The sequence below is a fragment of the Ranitomeya imitator genome, chromosome 5, assembly GCF_032444005.1.
Source record: "Ranitomeya imitator isolate aRanImi1 chromosome 5, aRanImi1.pri, whole genome shotgun sequence".
Taxonomy (NCBI): domain Eukaryota; kingdom Metazoa; phylum Chordata; class Amphibia; order Anura; family Dendrobatidae; genus Ranitomeya; species Ranitomeya imitator.
Window position 1 is genome coordinate 264221041 of NC_091286.1, and position 18228 is coordinate 264239268.

Genomic DNA, 18228 nt, shown 5'->3' on the forward strand with positions numbered 1-18228 from the left:
AACATACTGAGACATGAGTGTGATTACACTCCTGCAGTGTGTAGCGCTGACATGAAAAAGGTTATCAGAGTTCATAGCTAATGAACCCCAGTCACCTCACTTTTGGCACCGTTCGCATCGTAGGAAAATTCTCACACAGTGAGCAGTGCTGTAAGTGAGGTGTCCGGGGTTCATCAGCTATGAACTCTGGTGACTTTTCTCAAGTCAGCGCTGGACACTGCAGGAGCATAATCAGATTCTGTCTCATTGTGTTGCGGCTGGCATAGAGAGCGGTTGCATGATCCGGATAATTTGGAGAGCGGTCACTAGGAGACTTGGCCATTAATGGATTATTGTTGGACAGGTAAGGAATATGGGGTTTTATTATGTTTTGCCTTTTACAGTAGGACATGGGCATCAATGTATTATCAGCAGAAAGGGGAGTATAACTTTGCTTTTTATTTTTAGTGAATAAATGGGGGGAAGTTTTTATTTAAAACAAAGGAGTCTTTCAATTAAAGGAATTTATTCTGGCTGTGTATTTTTTACAATATATCTATGGGGTTAGTAATGTGAGCATCTTATAGAGACCTCTTCATTACTAACCTGTGGGCTTGATGTCAGCTGACATTACAAAGCTGACATCAATCCCACAAATATCATCCCACTTGCCACTGCACCAGGGTAAGTGGGAATAGCCAGGCAAAGCACCAGAATTGGCGCATCTAAAAGATGCGCCTATTCTGGTGCAGAAGAGGGTTTTTATTTTTAGGCTGGGGAAAGCCAATATCCATGGCCCCTTCCCAGTCTGAAAATACCAGCCCCCAGCTGTCTGCTTTAGATTAGATGGTTGCAAAAAATGGGGGACGTGTCTTAAAATAATTTATTTAAATAATTTTTAAAAAACGAGTGGGGACCCTTATATTTTTGATTACCAGCCAATATAAAGAGAACAGCTGGGGGCTGCATCCTTCAGCTGTTAGCTTTACCTTTGCTGGCTACCAAAATACAGGGGAACTGTCATGGGTGTGTCAGATGCTACAGACAGTCACTCTGCATCTGGCCACAGAATGTCTCCGCATTTAGCATCGCAAACGCCTTCTTAATCTGCTTCAGGGTGTCACCGGTGATAGTCACATTTTTCCCTTGCGAAGGCTTGGAGCTATGGCAGTACGCTTTCTTCCTCTCTGGTGCTGTTGGAGGACATTTGGTGTTATCTCTCTGGAGTCTGCTCAAGTTAAGTTGTTTCCCCTTGTTTGTCTCCCTTCTTCTCTTTAGTGTTGAATGGGGACTGACCAGTGTTCATTCCCCCCACTTCCCTATCCAGGGCCTAGCTCTATGGATATACCGGGCTTAGGTTCCTGCTCGGCGAATGGTGTGGAACCAATATAGGGATGATAGGGGAGGCAGGATACTATTAGATCTACCAAGGGGTCTCCACTCCCCCTTTCCCTAGCATTTGGGCTTTCTTCCCCTCGTGTTGCACTAGTCTTCCCACACTGTGCGTGACAGGAACCCATGCAATTTTTTTTTAAATTAATTAATTTATTGCCAGGACGCTGACTGATGAATACTCTCATGAGCCTCGCCTGAGATCGCTGCTATTAGCTAGAGCAAGTGTAGGATGATGAGAGTAGTACTTAACGAACTGACTGCCGATCAGAGTTGCCGGGGTTTATCAAGCTGTCACACAGATGACAGGGTGGGAAACATGCAATGTTCACGCTACCAAACGAAAACAGTAACACGTACTTCCTGGAGAAGTTCATGTTTGGGCTTTGCGCACGGACACTAGGTGTTCGGTACGGACCCCGAATTTTACTGTTTGGGTTTGCCCATCACTAGTCAGCAAGTTTTTGCCAAGTAACCTGAAGGCAGCATAAGGTAGGGGCTGAGACACAGATTTCAGTGATGTGTCATTTATTAGGCTTCATGCTGTTTCAACACAATGAGTGTTTTAGCAGCAGGAGACTATCACTGCCCGGACTACAGCTCGCATGAGCCTGGTCCAACTTAGGGTACCGTCACACAGTGTCATTTTGATCGCTAACACGGCACGATTTGTGACGTTCCAGCGATATACTTACGATCTCGCTGTGTCTGACACGCTCCTGTGATCAGGGACCCCGCTGAGAATCATACGTCGTAGCAGATCGTTTGAAACTTTCTTTCGTCGTCTAGTGTCCCGCTGTGGCGGCATGATCGCATGGTGTAACAAAGGTGTGCACGATATTGTATACTATGTGCGCATAGTAACCAACAGCTTCTACATCACAAATACGTCGTGAAATTATCGCTCCAGCATCGTGCATTGCGAAGTGTGACCGCAGTCTACGACGCTGGAGCGATATTGGAGCGATGCTGGAGCGTCACGGATCGTGCCGTCGTAGCGACCAAAGTGCCACTGAGAGACGGTACCTTAAGCCCCCAGCACTGATTAGCAGCTTACTATCAATAGACAATGTACATAAAAAGCCATGGTGTGGGCTGGGTAAGCTTTATGAGCTCTGCTACATCTAAAAACTCTGATTGTATCACAGCTGCTGCACCCAGAAAACTAAGTGGCATATCGCTGGAATCAAGGTATTTTGGCTACATTATGCTGCTCTCAGATGAGGTAGCAAAAACCTGGTGACAGATTCTCTTTAAAAAAAATGCTCGCTCATTTGGTGAAATTATGTCTTGTGCAATGAACTTTTGTGCAGCCCAAAATATAATTGTTCTCGGCTATACATTGTCCTGTGTAAACAGGACCCGAGGTGATAATCACAACAGTAGCCTGTACGCACTGAATGATCTGACACTGAGTGTACATAGTTAACCATATTCTATTAAAAGATTGCCAGTTTGTAAATGTTTATCAATCAACGGATATTAGTGCTGTCAGAAATTCCGTATAAATGGACCATTAGACATTCGCAACAGTTAGGTTGTTTGGTAAGTATTCAGTTCCCTCGGGGTCTCCGGCATGCTTCCTGCCTAGAAGATAAACTTTTATATCCTTACTTTAGGTGATTTATAGCATCAACAAGATTCTATTCTTTGCTGAAATTATTGTATTATTTCAGACACTTGGGACCACTTGTTAAAAGGAATCTGTCACCCCATTTTTCGACTATAAGCTAAATGTACCATCACACTAAGCGACACTGCAGTGATACCGACAACGATGTGGATCGCTGCAGCGTCGCTGTTTGGTCGCTGGAGAGCTGTCACAGACCGCTCTCCAGCGACCAACGATCCTGAAGTCCGAGGGTAACCAGGGTAAACATCAGGTTACTAAGCGCAGGGCCGCACTTAGTAACCCAATGTTTACCCTGGTTACCGTTGTAAATGTAAAAAAAACAAACACTACATACTTACATTCCCGGTGTCTGGTCAGGTCCCTCACCTTCAGCTTCCAGCACTGACTGAGCGCCGACCGTAAAGTACAGCGGTGACGTCACTGCTGTGCTTTGCTTTACGGCTGGCCGGCGCTCACCAGTCAGTGCGGGAAGCTGAAGGCTGGGGACATGACCAGACACCGGGAATGTAAGTATGTAGTGTTTGTTTTTTTACATTTACAACGGTAACCAGGGTAAATATCGGGTTACTAAGCACGGCCCTGCGCTTAGTAACCCGATGTTTACCCTGGTTACCAGTGATGACATCGCTGAATCGGCGTCACACACGCCGATTCAGCGATGTCAGCGGGAGGTCCAGCGACAAAATAAAGTGCTGGACTTTCCCCAGCGACCAACGATCTCCCAGCAGGGGCCTGATCGTTGGTCGCTGTCACACAGAACGATTTAGTTAACGATATCGTTGCTACGTCACAAAAAGCAACGATATCGTTAACGATATCGTTCAGTGTGACGGTACCTTTAGGCCACCGCCATCAGGGGCTTATCTACAGCATTCTGTAGATAAGCCCCGATGTAACCTGAAAGATAAGAAAAACAAGTTAGATTATACTCACCTGGGGGGCAGTTCGGGTCCGGCGCCTCCCATCTTCATACGATAACGTCCTCTTCTTTGCTTCCTGTCGCGGCTCCTGCACAGGTGTACTTTATCTGCCCTGTTGAGGGCAGAGCAAAGTACTGCAGTGCGCAGGCGCCGGGCTTCTCTGACCTTTCCGGCGCACTGCAGTACTTTGCTCTGCCCTCAAAAGGGCAGATAAAGTACGCCTGTGCAGGAGCCACGACAGGAAGCAAAGAAGAGGATGCTATCGTATGAAGATGGGAGGCGCTGGACCCGAACCATGACGCCCATCGACCGAAGCGCACCGGGATTGCCCCTGGGTGAGTATAATCTAATTTGTTTTCTTATCTTTCAGGTTACATCGGAGGCTTATCTACAGCATTACAGAATGCTGTAGATAAGCCCCTGATGCCGGTGGCCTTAGCTTATAGGCGAAAAATGGGGTGACAGATTCCCTTTAAAAGGATGACGTCTATAGATTGATAGGACTTAGTTCCCAAAACTCTATAGGAGGCCATGACTAGTTGTAACTGAACATCTTTAAGGGTACCTGACACGAGGTTTGGCCTATAAGAGATACGGCCATCACCTTTCAGGGCTGATCTGTTGTGAATTCTGTTTTCGAACTCCCTCCTGTGGTCATGAATGGTACTTCGGCGAGTTCTGTCCATGGACTCCCTCTGGTGGCTGTGAGTGGAGCTGCTGCTTCTGAGGTTCCTTCCACAGGTGACGTAGTTTATTCTTTGGCTGGCTGTTCTATTTAACTCCACTCAGATCGTTACTCCATGCCAGCTGTCAATGTTCTTGTACTGGTTCAGTTCGCTCTTGGATCTTTCTGGTGACTTGTCTACTCCAGCAGAAGCTAAGTCCCTGCTAGTTAATTATTTGTTCATTGTTTCCTTGTCCAGTTGGCTATCATGATTTTGTCTTGCTAGCTGGAAGCTCTGGGATGCAGAGTGGCACCTCCGCACCGTGAGTCAGTGCGGAGGTCTTTTTGCACACTCTGCGTGGTTTTTTGTAGTTTTTTGTGCTGACCGCAAAGATACCTTTTCTATCCTCAGTCTGTTTAGTAAGTCTGGCCTCCCTTTGCTGAAACCTGTTTCATCTCTGTGTTTGTGACTTTCATCTTAACTCACAGTCAATAAATATGGGGGGCTGCCTTTTCCTTTGGGGAATTTCTCTGAGGCAAGGTAGGCTTTATTTTCTATCTTTAGGGCTAGTTAGCTCTTAGGCTGTGAAGAGGCGTCTAGGTCGTGTTAGGTACGCTCCACGGCTATTTCTAGTTGTGCGATAGGATTAGGGGTTGCGGTCAGCAGAGTTCCCACTTCCCAGAGCTTGTCCTGTGTGAGTTTAACCATCAGGTCGTTCCGGGTGCTCTTAACCACCAGGTCCATAACACTGATCTACAGCATTCTATAATGCTGTATATCTGCCCTCAACCCGACCTGCAAGGGAAGAAAAATAACATTTATTATACCCCACTGCGGGGCCGGGCCGGTCAGATGGGTGTCGCTCTTTTTGGTTCGGCGCCTCCCTTCTTCTTTGATGCTGCCCTCCTGCTTCCTTCGTGTGGATGACGCATATCCTCCTGTGCAGGCACACTTCTCTGCCCTGTTGAGGGCAGAGCAAAGTACTGGCAGTGAGCAGGTGGAGGGAAATGTCAAAGAGCCCCTGCGCAGTGTAGTACTTTGCTCTGCCCTCGACAGTGCAGAGAATTACACCTGCGCAGGAGCGCTGTGCCTACGAGACTGTGTGGATGACACAAAGGGATGCGTCATTCACACAAAGCAAGCAGGAGGACGGGGATTGTAAGAAGATGGGAGGCGCCGGACCGAGACCAGCGACGTCTATCGGACTGGACTGCAGGTCAGGTTGGGGGCAGATATACAGCATTATAGAATGCTGTATATGAGCCCTGAAAGGCAGTGGGTGTATCTCTTATCAGCCAAACCTGGTGACAGGTTCACTTTAAATGCTCCAGAAGTGAATGTCTCCAAAGTGGAAAATTCCATTAATAAAATAGCATCCAGAAGAATTTGTGCAACTTCCATACAGAATTGGCAAATTAACCCCTTCCCGACCCATGACGCCACGTAGGCGTCATGAAAGTCGGTGCCATTCCGACCCATGACGCCTATGCGGCGTCATGGAAAGATCGCGTCCCTGCAGATCGGGTGAAAGGGTTAACTCCCATTTCACCCGATCTGCAGGGACAGGGGGAGTGGTAGTTTAGCCCAGGGGGGGTGGCTTCACCCCCTCGTGGCTACGATCGCTCTGATTGGCTGTTGAAAGTGAAACTGCCAATCAGAGCGATTTGTAATATTTCACCCATTATAACGGGTGAAATATTACAATCCAGCCATGGCCGATGCTGAAATATCATCGGCCATGGCTGGAAATACTAATGTGCCCCCACCCCACCCCTCCGATCGCCCCCCCACCCCCCCGATCTGGCCGGTACACTGCTCCGGCTCCCCTCCGTCCAGTGCTCCGCTCCCCCCCGTGCTCGTGTCCGCTCCCCCCGTGCTCCAATCACCCCCCCGTGCTCCAATCACCCCCCCTGCACTCCGATCCACCCCCCCCGTGCTCCGTTCCACCCCCCCGTGCTCCATTCCAGCCCCCCCGTGCTCCGTTCCACGCCCCCCGCGCTCCGTTCCACCCCTCCCGCGCTCCGATTCCCCACCCCGTGCTCCGATCCCCCCCCCGTGGTCCCCCCCCCCACCCTATCATACTTACCGATCCAGCCGTGGTCCCGTCCGTCTTCTCCCGGGCGCCGCCATCTTCCAAAATGGCGGGCGCATGCGCAGTGCGCCCGCCGAATCTGCCGGCCGGCAGATTCGTTCCAAAGTGCATTTTGATCACTGAGATATAATCTATCTCAGTGATCAAAATAAAAAAAATAATAAATGACCCCCCCCCTTTGTCACCCCCATAGGTAGGGACAATAAAAAAATAAAGAAATTTTTTTTTTTCCACTAATGTTAGAATAGGGTTAGGGTTAGGGGTAGGGTTAGGGGTAGGGTTAGGGTTAGGGTTAGGGCTAGGGGTAGGGGTAGGGTTAGGGTTAGGGGTAGGGTTAGGGTTAGGGGTAGGGTTAGGGGTAGGGTTAGGGTTAGGGGTAGGGTTAGGGCTAGGGTTAGGGTTAGGAATGTGCACACGTATTCTGGTCCTCTGCGGATTTTTCCGCTGCGGATTTGATAAATCCGCAGTGCTAAACCGCTGCGGATTTATGGCGGATTTACCGCGTTTTTTTCTGCGCATTTCACTGCGGTTTTACAATTGCGATTTTCTATTGGAGCAGTTGTAAAACCGCTGCGGAATCCGCACAAAGAAGTGACATGCTGCGGAATGTAAACCGCTGCGTTTCCGTGCAGTTTTTCCGCAGCATGTGTACAGCGATTTTTGTTTCCCATAGGTTTACATTGAACTGTACACTCATGGGAAACTGCTGCGGATCCGCAGCGTGTGCACATACCTTTAGAATTAGGCCATGTGCACACGGTGCGGATTTGGCTGCGGATTCGCAGCAGTGTTCCATCAGGTTTACAGTACCATGTAAACATATGAAAAACCAAATCCGCTGTGCCCATGGTGCGGAAAATACCGCGCGGGAACGCTGCGTTGTATTTTCCGCAGCATGTCAATTCTTTGTGCGGATTCCGCAGCGTTTTACACCTGTTCCTCAATAGGAATCCGCAGGTGAAATCCGCACAAAAAACACTGGAAATCCGCGGAAAATCCGCAGGTAAAACACAGTGCCTTTTACCCGCCGATTTTTCAAAAATGGTGCGGAAATATCTCACACGAATCCGCAACGTGGGCACATAGCCTTAGGGTTAGGGTTGGAATTAGGGTTGTGGTTAGGGTTAGGGGTGTGTTGGGGTTAGTGTTGTGGTTAGGGGTGTGTTGCGGTTAGGGTTGTGATTAGGGTTATGGCTACAGTTGGGATTAGAGTTAGGGGTGTGTTGGGGTTAGTGTTGGAGTTAGAATTGAGGGGTTACCACTGTTTAGGCACATCAGGGGTCTCCAAACGCAACATGGCGCCACCATTGATTCCAGCCAATCTCGTATTCAAAAAGTCAAATGGTGCTCCCTCACTTCCGAGCCCTGACGTGTGCCCAAACAGTGGTTTACCCCCACATATGGGGTACCAGCATACTCAGGACAAACTGCGCAACAATTACTGGGGTCCAATTTCTCCTGTTACCCTTGTGAATCTAAAAAAATGCTTGCTAAAACATAATTTTTGAGGAAAGAAAAATGATTTTTTATTTTCACGGCTCTGCGTTGTAAACGTCTGTGAAGCACTTGGGGGTTCAAAGTGCTCACCACATATCTAGATAAGTTCCTTGGGGGGTCTAGTTTCTAAAATGGGGTCACTTGTGGGGGGTCTCTACTGTTTAGGCACACCAGGGGCTCTGCAAACGCAACGTGACACCCGCAGACCATTCCATCAAAGTCTGCATTTCAAAAGTCACTACTTCCCTTCTGAGCCCCGACGTGTGCCCAAACAGTGGTTTACCCCCACATATGGGGTATCAGCGTACTCAGGAGAAACTGGACAACAACTTTTGGGGTCCAATTTCTCCTGTAACCCTTGGGAAAATAAAAAATTCTGGGCTAAATAATTATTTTTGAGGAAAGAAAACGTATTTATTATTTTCACGGCTCTGCATTATAAACTTCTATGAAGCACTTGGGGGTTCAAAGTGCTCACCACACATCTAGATAAGTTCCTTTCAGGGTCTAGTTTCCAAAATGGGGTCACTTGTGGGGGGTTTCTACTGTTTAGGCACATCAGGGGCTCTGCAAACGCAACGTGACGCCCGCAGAGCATTCCATCAAAGTCTGCATTTCAAAACGTCACTACTTCAATTCCGAGCCCCGGCATGTGCCCAAACAGTAGTTTACCCCCACATATGGGGTATCAGCGTACTCAGGAGAAACTGGACAACAACTTTTGGGATCCAATTTCTCCTGTAACCCTTGGGAAAATAAAAAATTCTGGGCTAAATAATTATTTTTGAGGAAAGAAAACGTATTTATTATTTTCACGGCTCTGCATTATAAACTTCTATGAAGCACTTGGGGGTTCAAAGTGCTCACCACACATCTAGATAAGTTCCTTTCAGGGTCTAGTTTCCAAAATGGGGTCACTTGTGGGGGGTTTCTACTGTTTAGGCACATCAGGGGCTCTGCAAACGCAACGTGACGCCCGCAGAGCATTCCATCAAAGTCTGCATTTCAAAACGTCACTACTTCAATTCCGAGCCCCGGCATGTGCCCAAACAGTAGTTTACCCCCACATATGGGGTATCACCGTACTCAGGAGAAACTGGACAACAACTTTTGGGGTCAAATTTCTCCTGTTACCCTTGGGAAAATTAAAAAATTCTGGGCTAAATAATTATTTTTGAGGAAAGAAAACGTATTTATTATTTTCACGGCTCTGCATTATAAACTTCTATGAAGCACTTGGGGGTTCAAAGTGCTCACCACACATCTAGATAAGTTCCTTTGGGGGTCTAGTTTCCAAAATGGGGTCACTTGTGGGGGGTTTCTACTGTTAAGCCACATCAGGGGCTCTGCAAACGCAACGTGACGCCCACAGAGCATTCCATCAAAGTCTGCATTTCAAAACGTCACTACTTCACTTCCGAGCCCCGGCATGTGCCCAAACAGTGATTTACCCCCACATATGGGGTATCAGCGTACTCAGGAGAAACTGGACAACAACTTTTGGGGTCAAATTTCTCCTGTTACCCTTGGGAAAATAAAAAATTGCAGGCTAAAAGATCATTTTTGAGAAAATAATTTTTTTTTTTATTTTCATGGCTCTGCGTTATAAACTTCTGTGAAGCACTTGGGGGTTCAAAGTCCTCACCACACATCTAGATTAGTTCCTTTGGGGGTCTAGTTTCCAAAATGGTGTCATTTCTGGGGGATCTCCAATGTTTAAGCACACAGGGGCTCTCCAAACGTGACATGGTGTCCGCTAATGATTGGAGCTAATTTTCCATTTAAAAAGCCAAATGGCGTGCCATCCCTTCCGAGCCCTGCCGTGCGCCCAAACAGTGGTTTACCCCCACATATGGGGTATCAGCGTACTCAGGACAAACTGGACAACAATATTTGGGGTCCAATTTCTCCCATTATCCTTGGCAAAATAGGAAATTCCAGGCTAAAAAATCATTTTTGAGGAAAGAAAAATTATTTTTTATTTTCATGGCTCTGCGTTATAAACTTCTGTGAAGCACCTGGGGGTTTAAAGTGCTCAATATGCATCTAGATAAGTTCCTTGGGGGGTCTAGTTTCCAAAATGGGGTCACTTGTGGGGGAGCTCCAATGTTTAGGCACACAGGGGGCTCTCCAAACGCGACATGGTGTCCGCTAACAATTGGAGCTAATTTTCCATTCAAAAAGTCAAATGGCGCGCCTTCCCTTCCGAGCCCTGCCGTGTGCCCAAACAGTGGTTTACCCCCACATATGAGGTATCGGCGTACTCGGGAGAAATTGCCCAACAAATTTTATGATCCATTTTATCCTACTGCCCATGTGAAAATGAAAAAATTGAGGCGAAAATAATTTTTTTGTGAAAAAAAAAGTACTTTTTCATTTTTACAGATCAATTTGTGAAGCACCTGAGGGTTTAAAGTGCTCACTAGGCAACTAAATAAGTTCCTTGGGGGGTCTAGTTTCCAAAATGGGGTCACTTGTGGGGGAGCGCCAATGTTTAGGCACACAGGAGCTATCCAAACGCGACATGGTGTCCGCTAACGATGGAAATAATTTTTCATTCAAAAAGTCAAATGGCGCTCCTTCCCTTCCGAGCCTTACCATGTGCCCAAACAGTGGTTTACCCCCACATGTGAGGTATTGGTGTACTCAGGAGAAATTGCCCAACACATTTTAGGATCCATTTTATCCTGTTGCCCATGTGAAAATGAAAAAATTGAGGCTAAAAGAATTTTTTTGTGAAAAAAAAGTACTTTTTCATTTTTACGGATCAATTTGTGAAGCACCTGGGGGTTCAAAGTGCTCACTATGCATCTAGATAAGTTCCTTGGGGCGTCTAGTTTCCAAAATGGGGTCATTTGTGGGGGAGCTCCAATTTTTAGGCACACGGGGGCTCTCCAAACGTGACATGGTGTCCGCTAAAGAGTGGAGCCAATTTTTGATTCAAAAAGTCAAATGGCGCTCCTTCCCTTCCAAGCCCTGCCGTGCGCCCAAACAGTGGTTTACCCCCACATATGAGGTATCAGCGTACTCAGGACAAATTGGACAACAACTTTCGTGGTTCAGTTTCTCCTTTTACCATTGGGAAAATAAAAAAATTGTTGCTAAAAGATAATTTTTGTGACTAAAAAGTTAAATGTTCATTTTTTCCTTCCATGTTGCTTCTGCTGCTGTGAAGCACCTGAAGGGTTAATAAACTTCTTGAATGTGGTTTTGAGTACCTTGAGGGGTGCAGTTTTTAGAATGGTGTCACTTTTGGGTATTTTCAGCCATATAGACCCCTCAAACTGACTTCAAATGTGAGGTGGTCCCTAAAAAAAATGGTTTTGTAAATTTCGTTGTAAAAATGACAAATCGCTGGTCAAATTTTAACCCTTATAACTTCCTAACAAAAAAAAATTTTGTTTCCAAAATTGTGCTGATGTAAAGTAAACATGTGGGAAATGTTATTTATTAACTATTTTGTGTCACATATCTCTCTGGTTTAACAGAATAAAAATTCAAAATGTGAAAATTGCGAAATTTTCAAAATTTTCGCCAAATTTCCGTGTTTATCACAAATAAATGCAGAATTTATTGACCTAAATTTACCACTAACATGAAGCCCAATATGTCACGAAAAAACAATCTCAGAACCGCTAGGATCCGTTGAAGCGTTCCTGAGTTATTACCTCATAAAGGGACACTGGTCAGAATTGCAAAAAACGGCAAGGTCTTTAAGGTCAAAATAGGCTGGGTCTTGAAGGGGTTAAGAATGTTGGTGGAATTAATTTATTGTGACATTCTAAGAAAAATCTGCTGGTCTTTGCACTTTTGTACTCCTAGGAGAGTTATAAAATGTTGGCTTCATTTGGTTTGCTGATGTACCTGTGATGGCCTCATTCAGCTCTGGCAAACACTTCAAAGGTAACTTGTTTATATGTAAACATGTTTCTGCAATTCCTATGAACTTGTGTGTAACTCATTGCCTCCTAGGTTCCTGGTGACATTCCAAATCTTGTGTGTTTATTTTTAAAGAATATCCTTAAAATCAAGCAAATCACAGCAGATGGTTACCCGTATACAGTACTGAATGTTCACATTCTGCTTAATTTCCTGGTTTCTGCCTGCAGTCTTTACATATCTTTATGTTCATATTCAATCTTAAATTAACGCTTAGATCATTTTCCGTTATTGTGCTTCCATTGTTTACTCCAACTCTCCTAAAAGCGAAAAAAAAATTTTGTTTTCCTTTTTTTGTCGCTATAGCTTTATGAGGGTTTGTTTTTTGTGGGAGTTGTAGTTTTAAAATGACAACGTTCATTTTAAATACAATGTCCTAGAAATAGCACAAAATAAATAACCTGGCAACATGATTTTCCTGGTCAGTATGACTGTAACAATAAGAAACTGGATCATTTAATTATTTTAGTGGTGAAAAAAAATTCTGAAGGGCGGGGACGATGCGGGGGGGCGGCACCTGAGCAAGGTTTTTTTTTGTTTTGTTTTTTAAAGTCCTGGGTCACCTCCCAACCGACCGCCCCCCTCTCCCCCCGCCCGCCTGCCTGCCTCCCACCCACCCTCCTTGAAGACGATACTCACCCTGCTCCAGCGATGCCTGGTCTCAGCGTCTGTAGCGTGTCCTGAGAGAGTGGTCACGTGGTACCGCTCATTAAAGGTCATGAATATGTACATATTCATGACCTTAATGAGTGGTACCACGGGATCGCTCACTCAGGAAGGTGCTGCACCGGGAGTCGGGACAGAGCCAGAAGGATGTCGGCGCGGCCGCGCGGTGTGGGACAGGTGAGTATGAGGGATGGGGGGAAGAAAGAGGACAGGGAGCCCGGAGCAGAGCCATGGGAGAAGGAGCGGGGGGGGGTGGAGAGATGAGCCATGCACACGGGGGTATTATGAGCCATGCATACAAGAGGTGGGGGGGAATTATGAGCCATGCATACAAGAGGTGGGGGGGAATTATGAGCCATGCATACAGGAGGGGGGAGGGAATTATGAGCTGTTGTGAATTCTGTGGCTGAGTTCACTTCTGTGGTCACAAGTGGTATTGCAGTCTCTGGGCTTCCTCCCTCAGGTGTTTTGGTGAGCTCGTTGGCTGCCTTGCTATTTAGCTCCACCTGAGTCTGTCTTCCTTGCTCCTTGTCAATGTTCCAGTGTTGGATCTGAGCTACTGCATCTTTCCTTGGGCCTGCTGCTCTGCTAGATAAGTGCTTCTAGTTTGTTTTCTGTTTTTTTCTGTCCAGCTTGCTATTGTCTTTTGCTGGAAGCTCTGAGAAGCAGAGGGGTGCACCGCCGTGCTGTTAGTTCGGCACGGTGGGTCTTTTTGCCCCTTTGCGTGGTTTTCGTTTTAGGGTTTTTTGTAGACTGCATAGTTCTCTTTGCTATCCTCGCTCTGTCTAGAATATCGGGCCTCACTTTGCTGAATCTATTTCATTCCTACGTTTGTCTTTTCATCTTGCTAACAGTCATTATATGTGGGGGGCTGCCTATTCCTTTGGGGTATTTCTCTGAGGTAAGTCAGGCTTGTATTTCTATCTTCAGGCTAGTCAGCTCCTCAGGCAGTGCCGAGTTGCATAGGTAGTTGTTAGGCGCAATCCACTGCTGCTTATAGTTGTGTGAGGATAGATCAGGTACTGCAGTCTACAGAGATTCCACGTCTCAGAGCTCGTCCTATTGTTTTTGGTTATTGCCAGATCTCTGTATGTGCGCTGATTACTGCACGCTGTGTTGCCTGATTGCCAGCCATAACAGTACAAGGAGCCAACCAATGATTCCCAATAGAGGGAAAAAAGAAATCCTGACATCATTTTTTTTTCTTAGCTCTGTCTTCAGTCTTTTTTTTCCCCTAGACATTAGAGTGCTTCAGGACACAGCTGTGGACATGGATATTCAGGCTCTGTGCTCCTCAATGGATAATCTCGTTGTAAATGTACAAAAGATTCAAGATACTATTGATCAGAAATCGATGCTAGAACCAAGAATTCCGATTCCTGATTTGTTTTTTGGTGACAGAACTAAGTTCCTGAGCTTCAGAAATAATTGTAAGCTATTTTTGGCCTTGAAACCTCATTCTTCTGGTAATCCTATTCAACAGGTTTTGATTATTATTTCTTTTTTGCGCGGCGACCCACAGGACTGGGCGTTTTCTCTTGCACCAGGAGATTCTGCATTGAGTAATGTTGATGCATTTTTCCTGGCGCTCGGATTGCTTTACGATGAGCCTAATTCAGTGGATCAGGCTGAGAAAAATCTGCTGGCTTTATGCCAGGGTCAGGATGATGTAGAAGTATATTGTCAGAAATTTAGGAAATGGTCAGTACTCACTCTGTGGAATGAATCTGCACTAGCGGCTTTGTTCAGAAAGGGTCTCTCTGAAGCTCTTAAGGATGTAATGGTGGGATTTCCTATGCCTGCTGGTTTGAATGAGTCTATGTCCTTGGCCATTCAGATCGGTCGTCGCTTGCGCGAGCGTAAATCTGTGCACCATCTGGCGGTACTGCCTGAGAGTAAACCTGAGCCTATGCAGTGTGACAGGACTATGACTAAAGTAGAACGGCAAGAACACAGACGTCTGAACAGACTGTGTTTCTATTGTGGTGATTCTACTCATGCTATTTCTAATTGTCCTAAACGCACTAGGCGGTTCGATAGCTCTGCCGTTATTGGTACTGTACAGTCCAAATTCCTTTTGTCCATTACCTTAATGTGCTCTTTGTCATCGTATTCTGTCATGGCGTTTGTGGATTCAGGCGCTGCCCTGAATCTGATGGATTTGGATTATGCTAAACGTTGTGGATTTTTCTTGGAGCCTTTGCGGTGTCCTATTCCGTTGAGAGGAATTGATGCTACACCTTTGGCCAAGAATAAGCCTCAGTACTGGGCCCAGCTGACCATGTGCATGGCTCCTGCACATCAGGAAGTTATTCGCTTTCTGGTACTGCATAATTTGCATGATGTGGTCGTGTTGGGGTTGCCATGGCTACAAACCCATAATCCAGTATTGGATTGGAACTCTATGTCGGTAACCAGCTGGGGTTGTCAGGGAGTACATGGTGATGTTCCATTTTTGTCTATTTCGTCATCCATTCCTTCTGACATCCCATAGTTCTTGTCGGACTTTCAGGATGTATTTGAAGAGTCCAAGTCTGATGCCCTACCTCCGCATAGGAATTGTGATTGTGCTATCGATTTGATTCCTGGTAGTAAATTCCCTAAGGGTCGTTTATTTAATTTGTCCGTACCTGAACACACCGCTATGCGCAGTTATGTGAAGGAGTCCCTGGAGAAGGGACATATTCGCCCATCGTCGTCACCATCGGGAGCAGGGTTCTTTTTTGTAGCCAAGAAGGATGGTTCGCTAAGACCGTGTATTGATTACCGCCTTCTTAATAAGATCACTGTTAAGTTTCAGTATCCCTTGCCATTGATTTCTGACTTGTTTGCTCGGATTAAGGGGGCTAGTTGGTTTACTAAGATTGATCTTCGTGGTGCGTATAATCTGGTGAGAATCAGGCAGGGAGATGAATGGAAAACGGCATTTAATACACCCGAGGGTCATTTTGAGTATCTGGTGATGCCGTTCGGACTTGCCAATGCTCCATCTGTTTTTCAGTCTTTTATGCATGACATTTTCCGTGAGTATCTGGATAAAGTCTTGATTGTTTACTTGGATGACATTTTGATCTTCTCAGATGATTGGGAGTCTCATGTGAAGCAAGTCAGAATGGTTTTCCAGGTACTGCGTGCTAATTCCTTGTTCGTGAAGGGATCAAAGTGTCTCTTCGGTGTGCAGAAAGTTTCATTTTTGGGGTTCATCTTTTCCCCTTCTACTATCGAGATGGATCCGGTTAAGGTTCAGGCCATCCAGGATTGGACTCAGCCGACATCTCTAAAAAGTCTGCAGAAATTCCTGGGCTTTGCTAATTTTTATCGTCGCTTCATCTGTAATTTTTCTAGCATTGCCAGACCATTGACCGATTTGACCAAGAAGGGTGCTGATTTGGTTAATTGGTCTTCTGCTGCCGTGGAAGCTTTTCAGGAGTTGAAGCGTCGTTTTTGCTGTGCCCCTGTGTTGTGTCAACCTGATGTTTCTCTTCCGTTCCAGGTCGAGGTTGATGCTTCTGAGATTGGTGCAGGGGCGGTTTTGTCACAGAGAGGTTCTGGTTGCTCAGTGTTCAAACCATGTGCTTTCTTTTCCAGGAAATTTTCTGCTGCTGAGCGTAATTATGATGTGGGCAACCAAGAGTTGCTGGCCATGAAGTGGGCATTCGAGGAGTGGCGTCATTGGCTTGAGGGTGCTAAGCATCGCGTGGTGGTATTGACTGATCATAAGAACTTGACTTATCTCGAGTCTGCCAAGCGCTTGAATCCTAGACAGGCCCGTTGGTCGTTATTTTTTGCTCGTTTTGATTTTGTGATTTCATACCTTCCGGGCTCTAAAAATGTGAAGGCGGATGCTCTGTCTAGGAGTTTTGTGCCCGACTCTCCGGGGTTATCTGAGCCGGCGAGTATCCTCAAGGAAGGAGTCATTGTGTCTGCCATCTCCCCTGATTTGCGGAGAGTGTTGCAGAAATTTCAGGCTAATAAACCTGATCGTTGTCCGGCCGAGAAACTGTTCGTCCCTGATAGGTGGACTAGTAAAGTTATCTCTGAACTTCATTGTTCGGTGCTGGCCGGTCATCCAGGAATCTTTGGTACCAGGGAGTTGGTTGCTAGATCCTTCTGGTGGCCATCTCTGTCACGGGATGTGCGTGCTTTTGTGCAGTCCTGTGGAATTTGTGCTAGGGCTAAGCCCTGCTGTTCACGTGCCAGTGGGTTGCTTTTGCCCTTGCCGGTCCCGAAGAGGCCTTGGACACATATTTCGATGGATTTCATTTCTGACCTTCCCGTTTCTCAAAAAATGTCGGTCATTTGGGTGGTCTGTGATCGCTTTTCTAAAATGGTCCATCTGGTGCCCTTGGTTAAATTGCCTTCCTCCTCTGATTTGGTGCCTTTGTTCTTCCAGCATGTGGTTCGTTTACATGGCATTCCTGAGAATATTGTTTCTGACAGAGGTTCCCAGTTTGTCTCGAGGTTCTGGCGAACCTTTTGTGGTAGGATGGGCATTGACCTATCTTTCTCCTCGGCCTTCCATCCTCAGACTAATGGCCAGACCGAACGAACCAATCAGACCTTGGAAACATATCTGAGATGTTTTGTTTCCGCTGACCAGGATGATTGGGTGTCATTTTTGCCGTTGGCTGAGTTCGCCCTTAATAATCGGGCCAGCTCGGCTACCTTGGTCTCTCCATTTTTCTGCAATTCTGGGTTCCATCCTCGTTTCTCTTCAGGACAGGTTGAGTCTTCGGACTGTCCTGGTGTGGATTCTGTGGTGGACAGGTTGCAGCAGATCTGGACTCGGGTAGTGGACAATTTGACCTTGTCCCAGGAGAAGGCTCAGCTTTTCGCTAATCGCAGACGCCGTGTGGGACCCCGACTTCGTGTTGGGGATTTGGTTTGGTTATCTTCTCGTCATATTCCTATGAAGGTTTCCTCTCCTAAATTTAAACCTCGTTTTATTGGTCCGTATAGGATTTCTGAGATTCTCAATCCGGTGTCTTTTCGTCTGACCCTCCCAGACTCCTTTTCCATACATAATGTATTCCATAGGTCGTTGTTGAGGAGATACGTGGCACCTATGGTTCCATCTGTGGAGCCTCCTGCCCCTGTTTTGGTGGAGGGGGAATTGGAGTATATTGTGGAGAAGATTTTGGATTCTCGTGTCTCTAGACGGAAACTCCAGTATCTGGTCAAATGGAAGGGTTATGCTCAGGAAGATAATTCCTGGGTTTTTGCCTCTGATGTCCATGCCCCAGATCTTGTTCGTGCCTTTCATGTGGCTCATCCTGGTCGGCCTGGGGGTTCTGGTGAGGGTTCGGTGACCCCTCCTCAAGGGGGGGGTACTGTTGTGAATTCTGTGGCTGAGTTCACTTCTGTGGTCACAAGTGGTATTGCAGTCTCTGGGCTTCCTCCCTCAGGTGTTTTGGTGAGCTCGTTGGCTGCCTTGCTATTTAGCTC

The 18228-nt window shown here is 46.4% G+C and overlaps 1 protein-coding gene across 1 annotated transcript in view; it reads right to left on the reverse strand.

Annotated features, from left to right (window-relative positions):
* The window catches only part of SLC22A16 (solute carrier family 22 member 16), a 174727-nt gene that overhangs the window by 83911 nt on the left and 72588 nt on the right, over positions 1–18228 (reverse strand). The window lies entirely within an intron of this gene.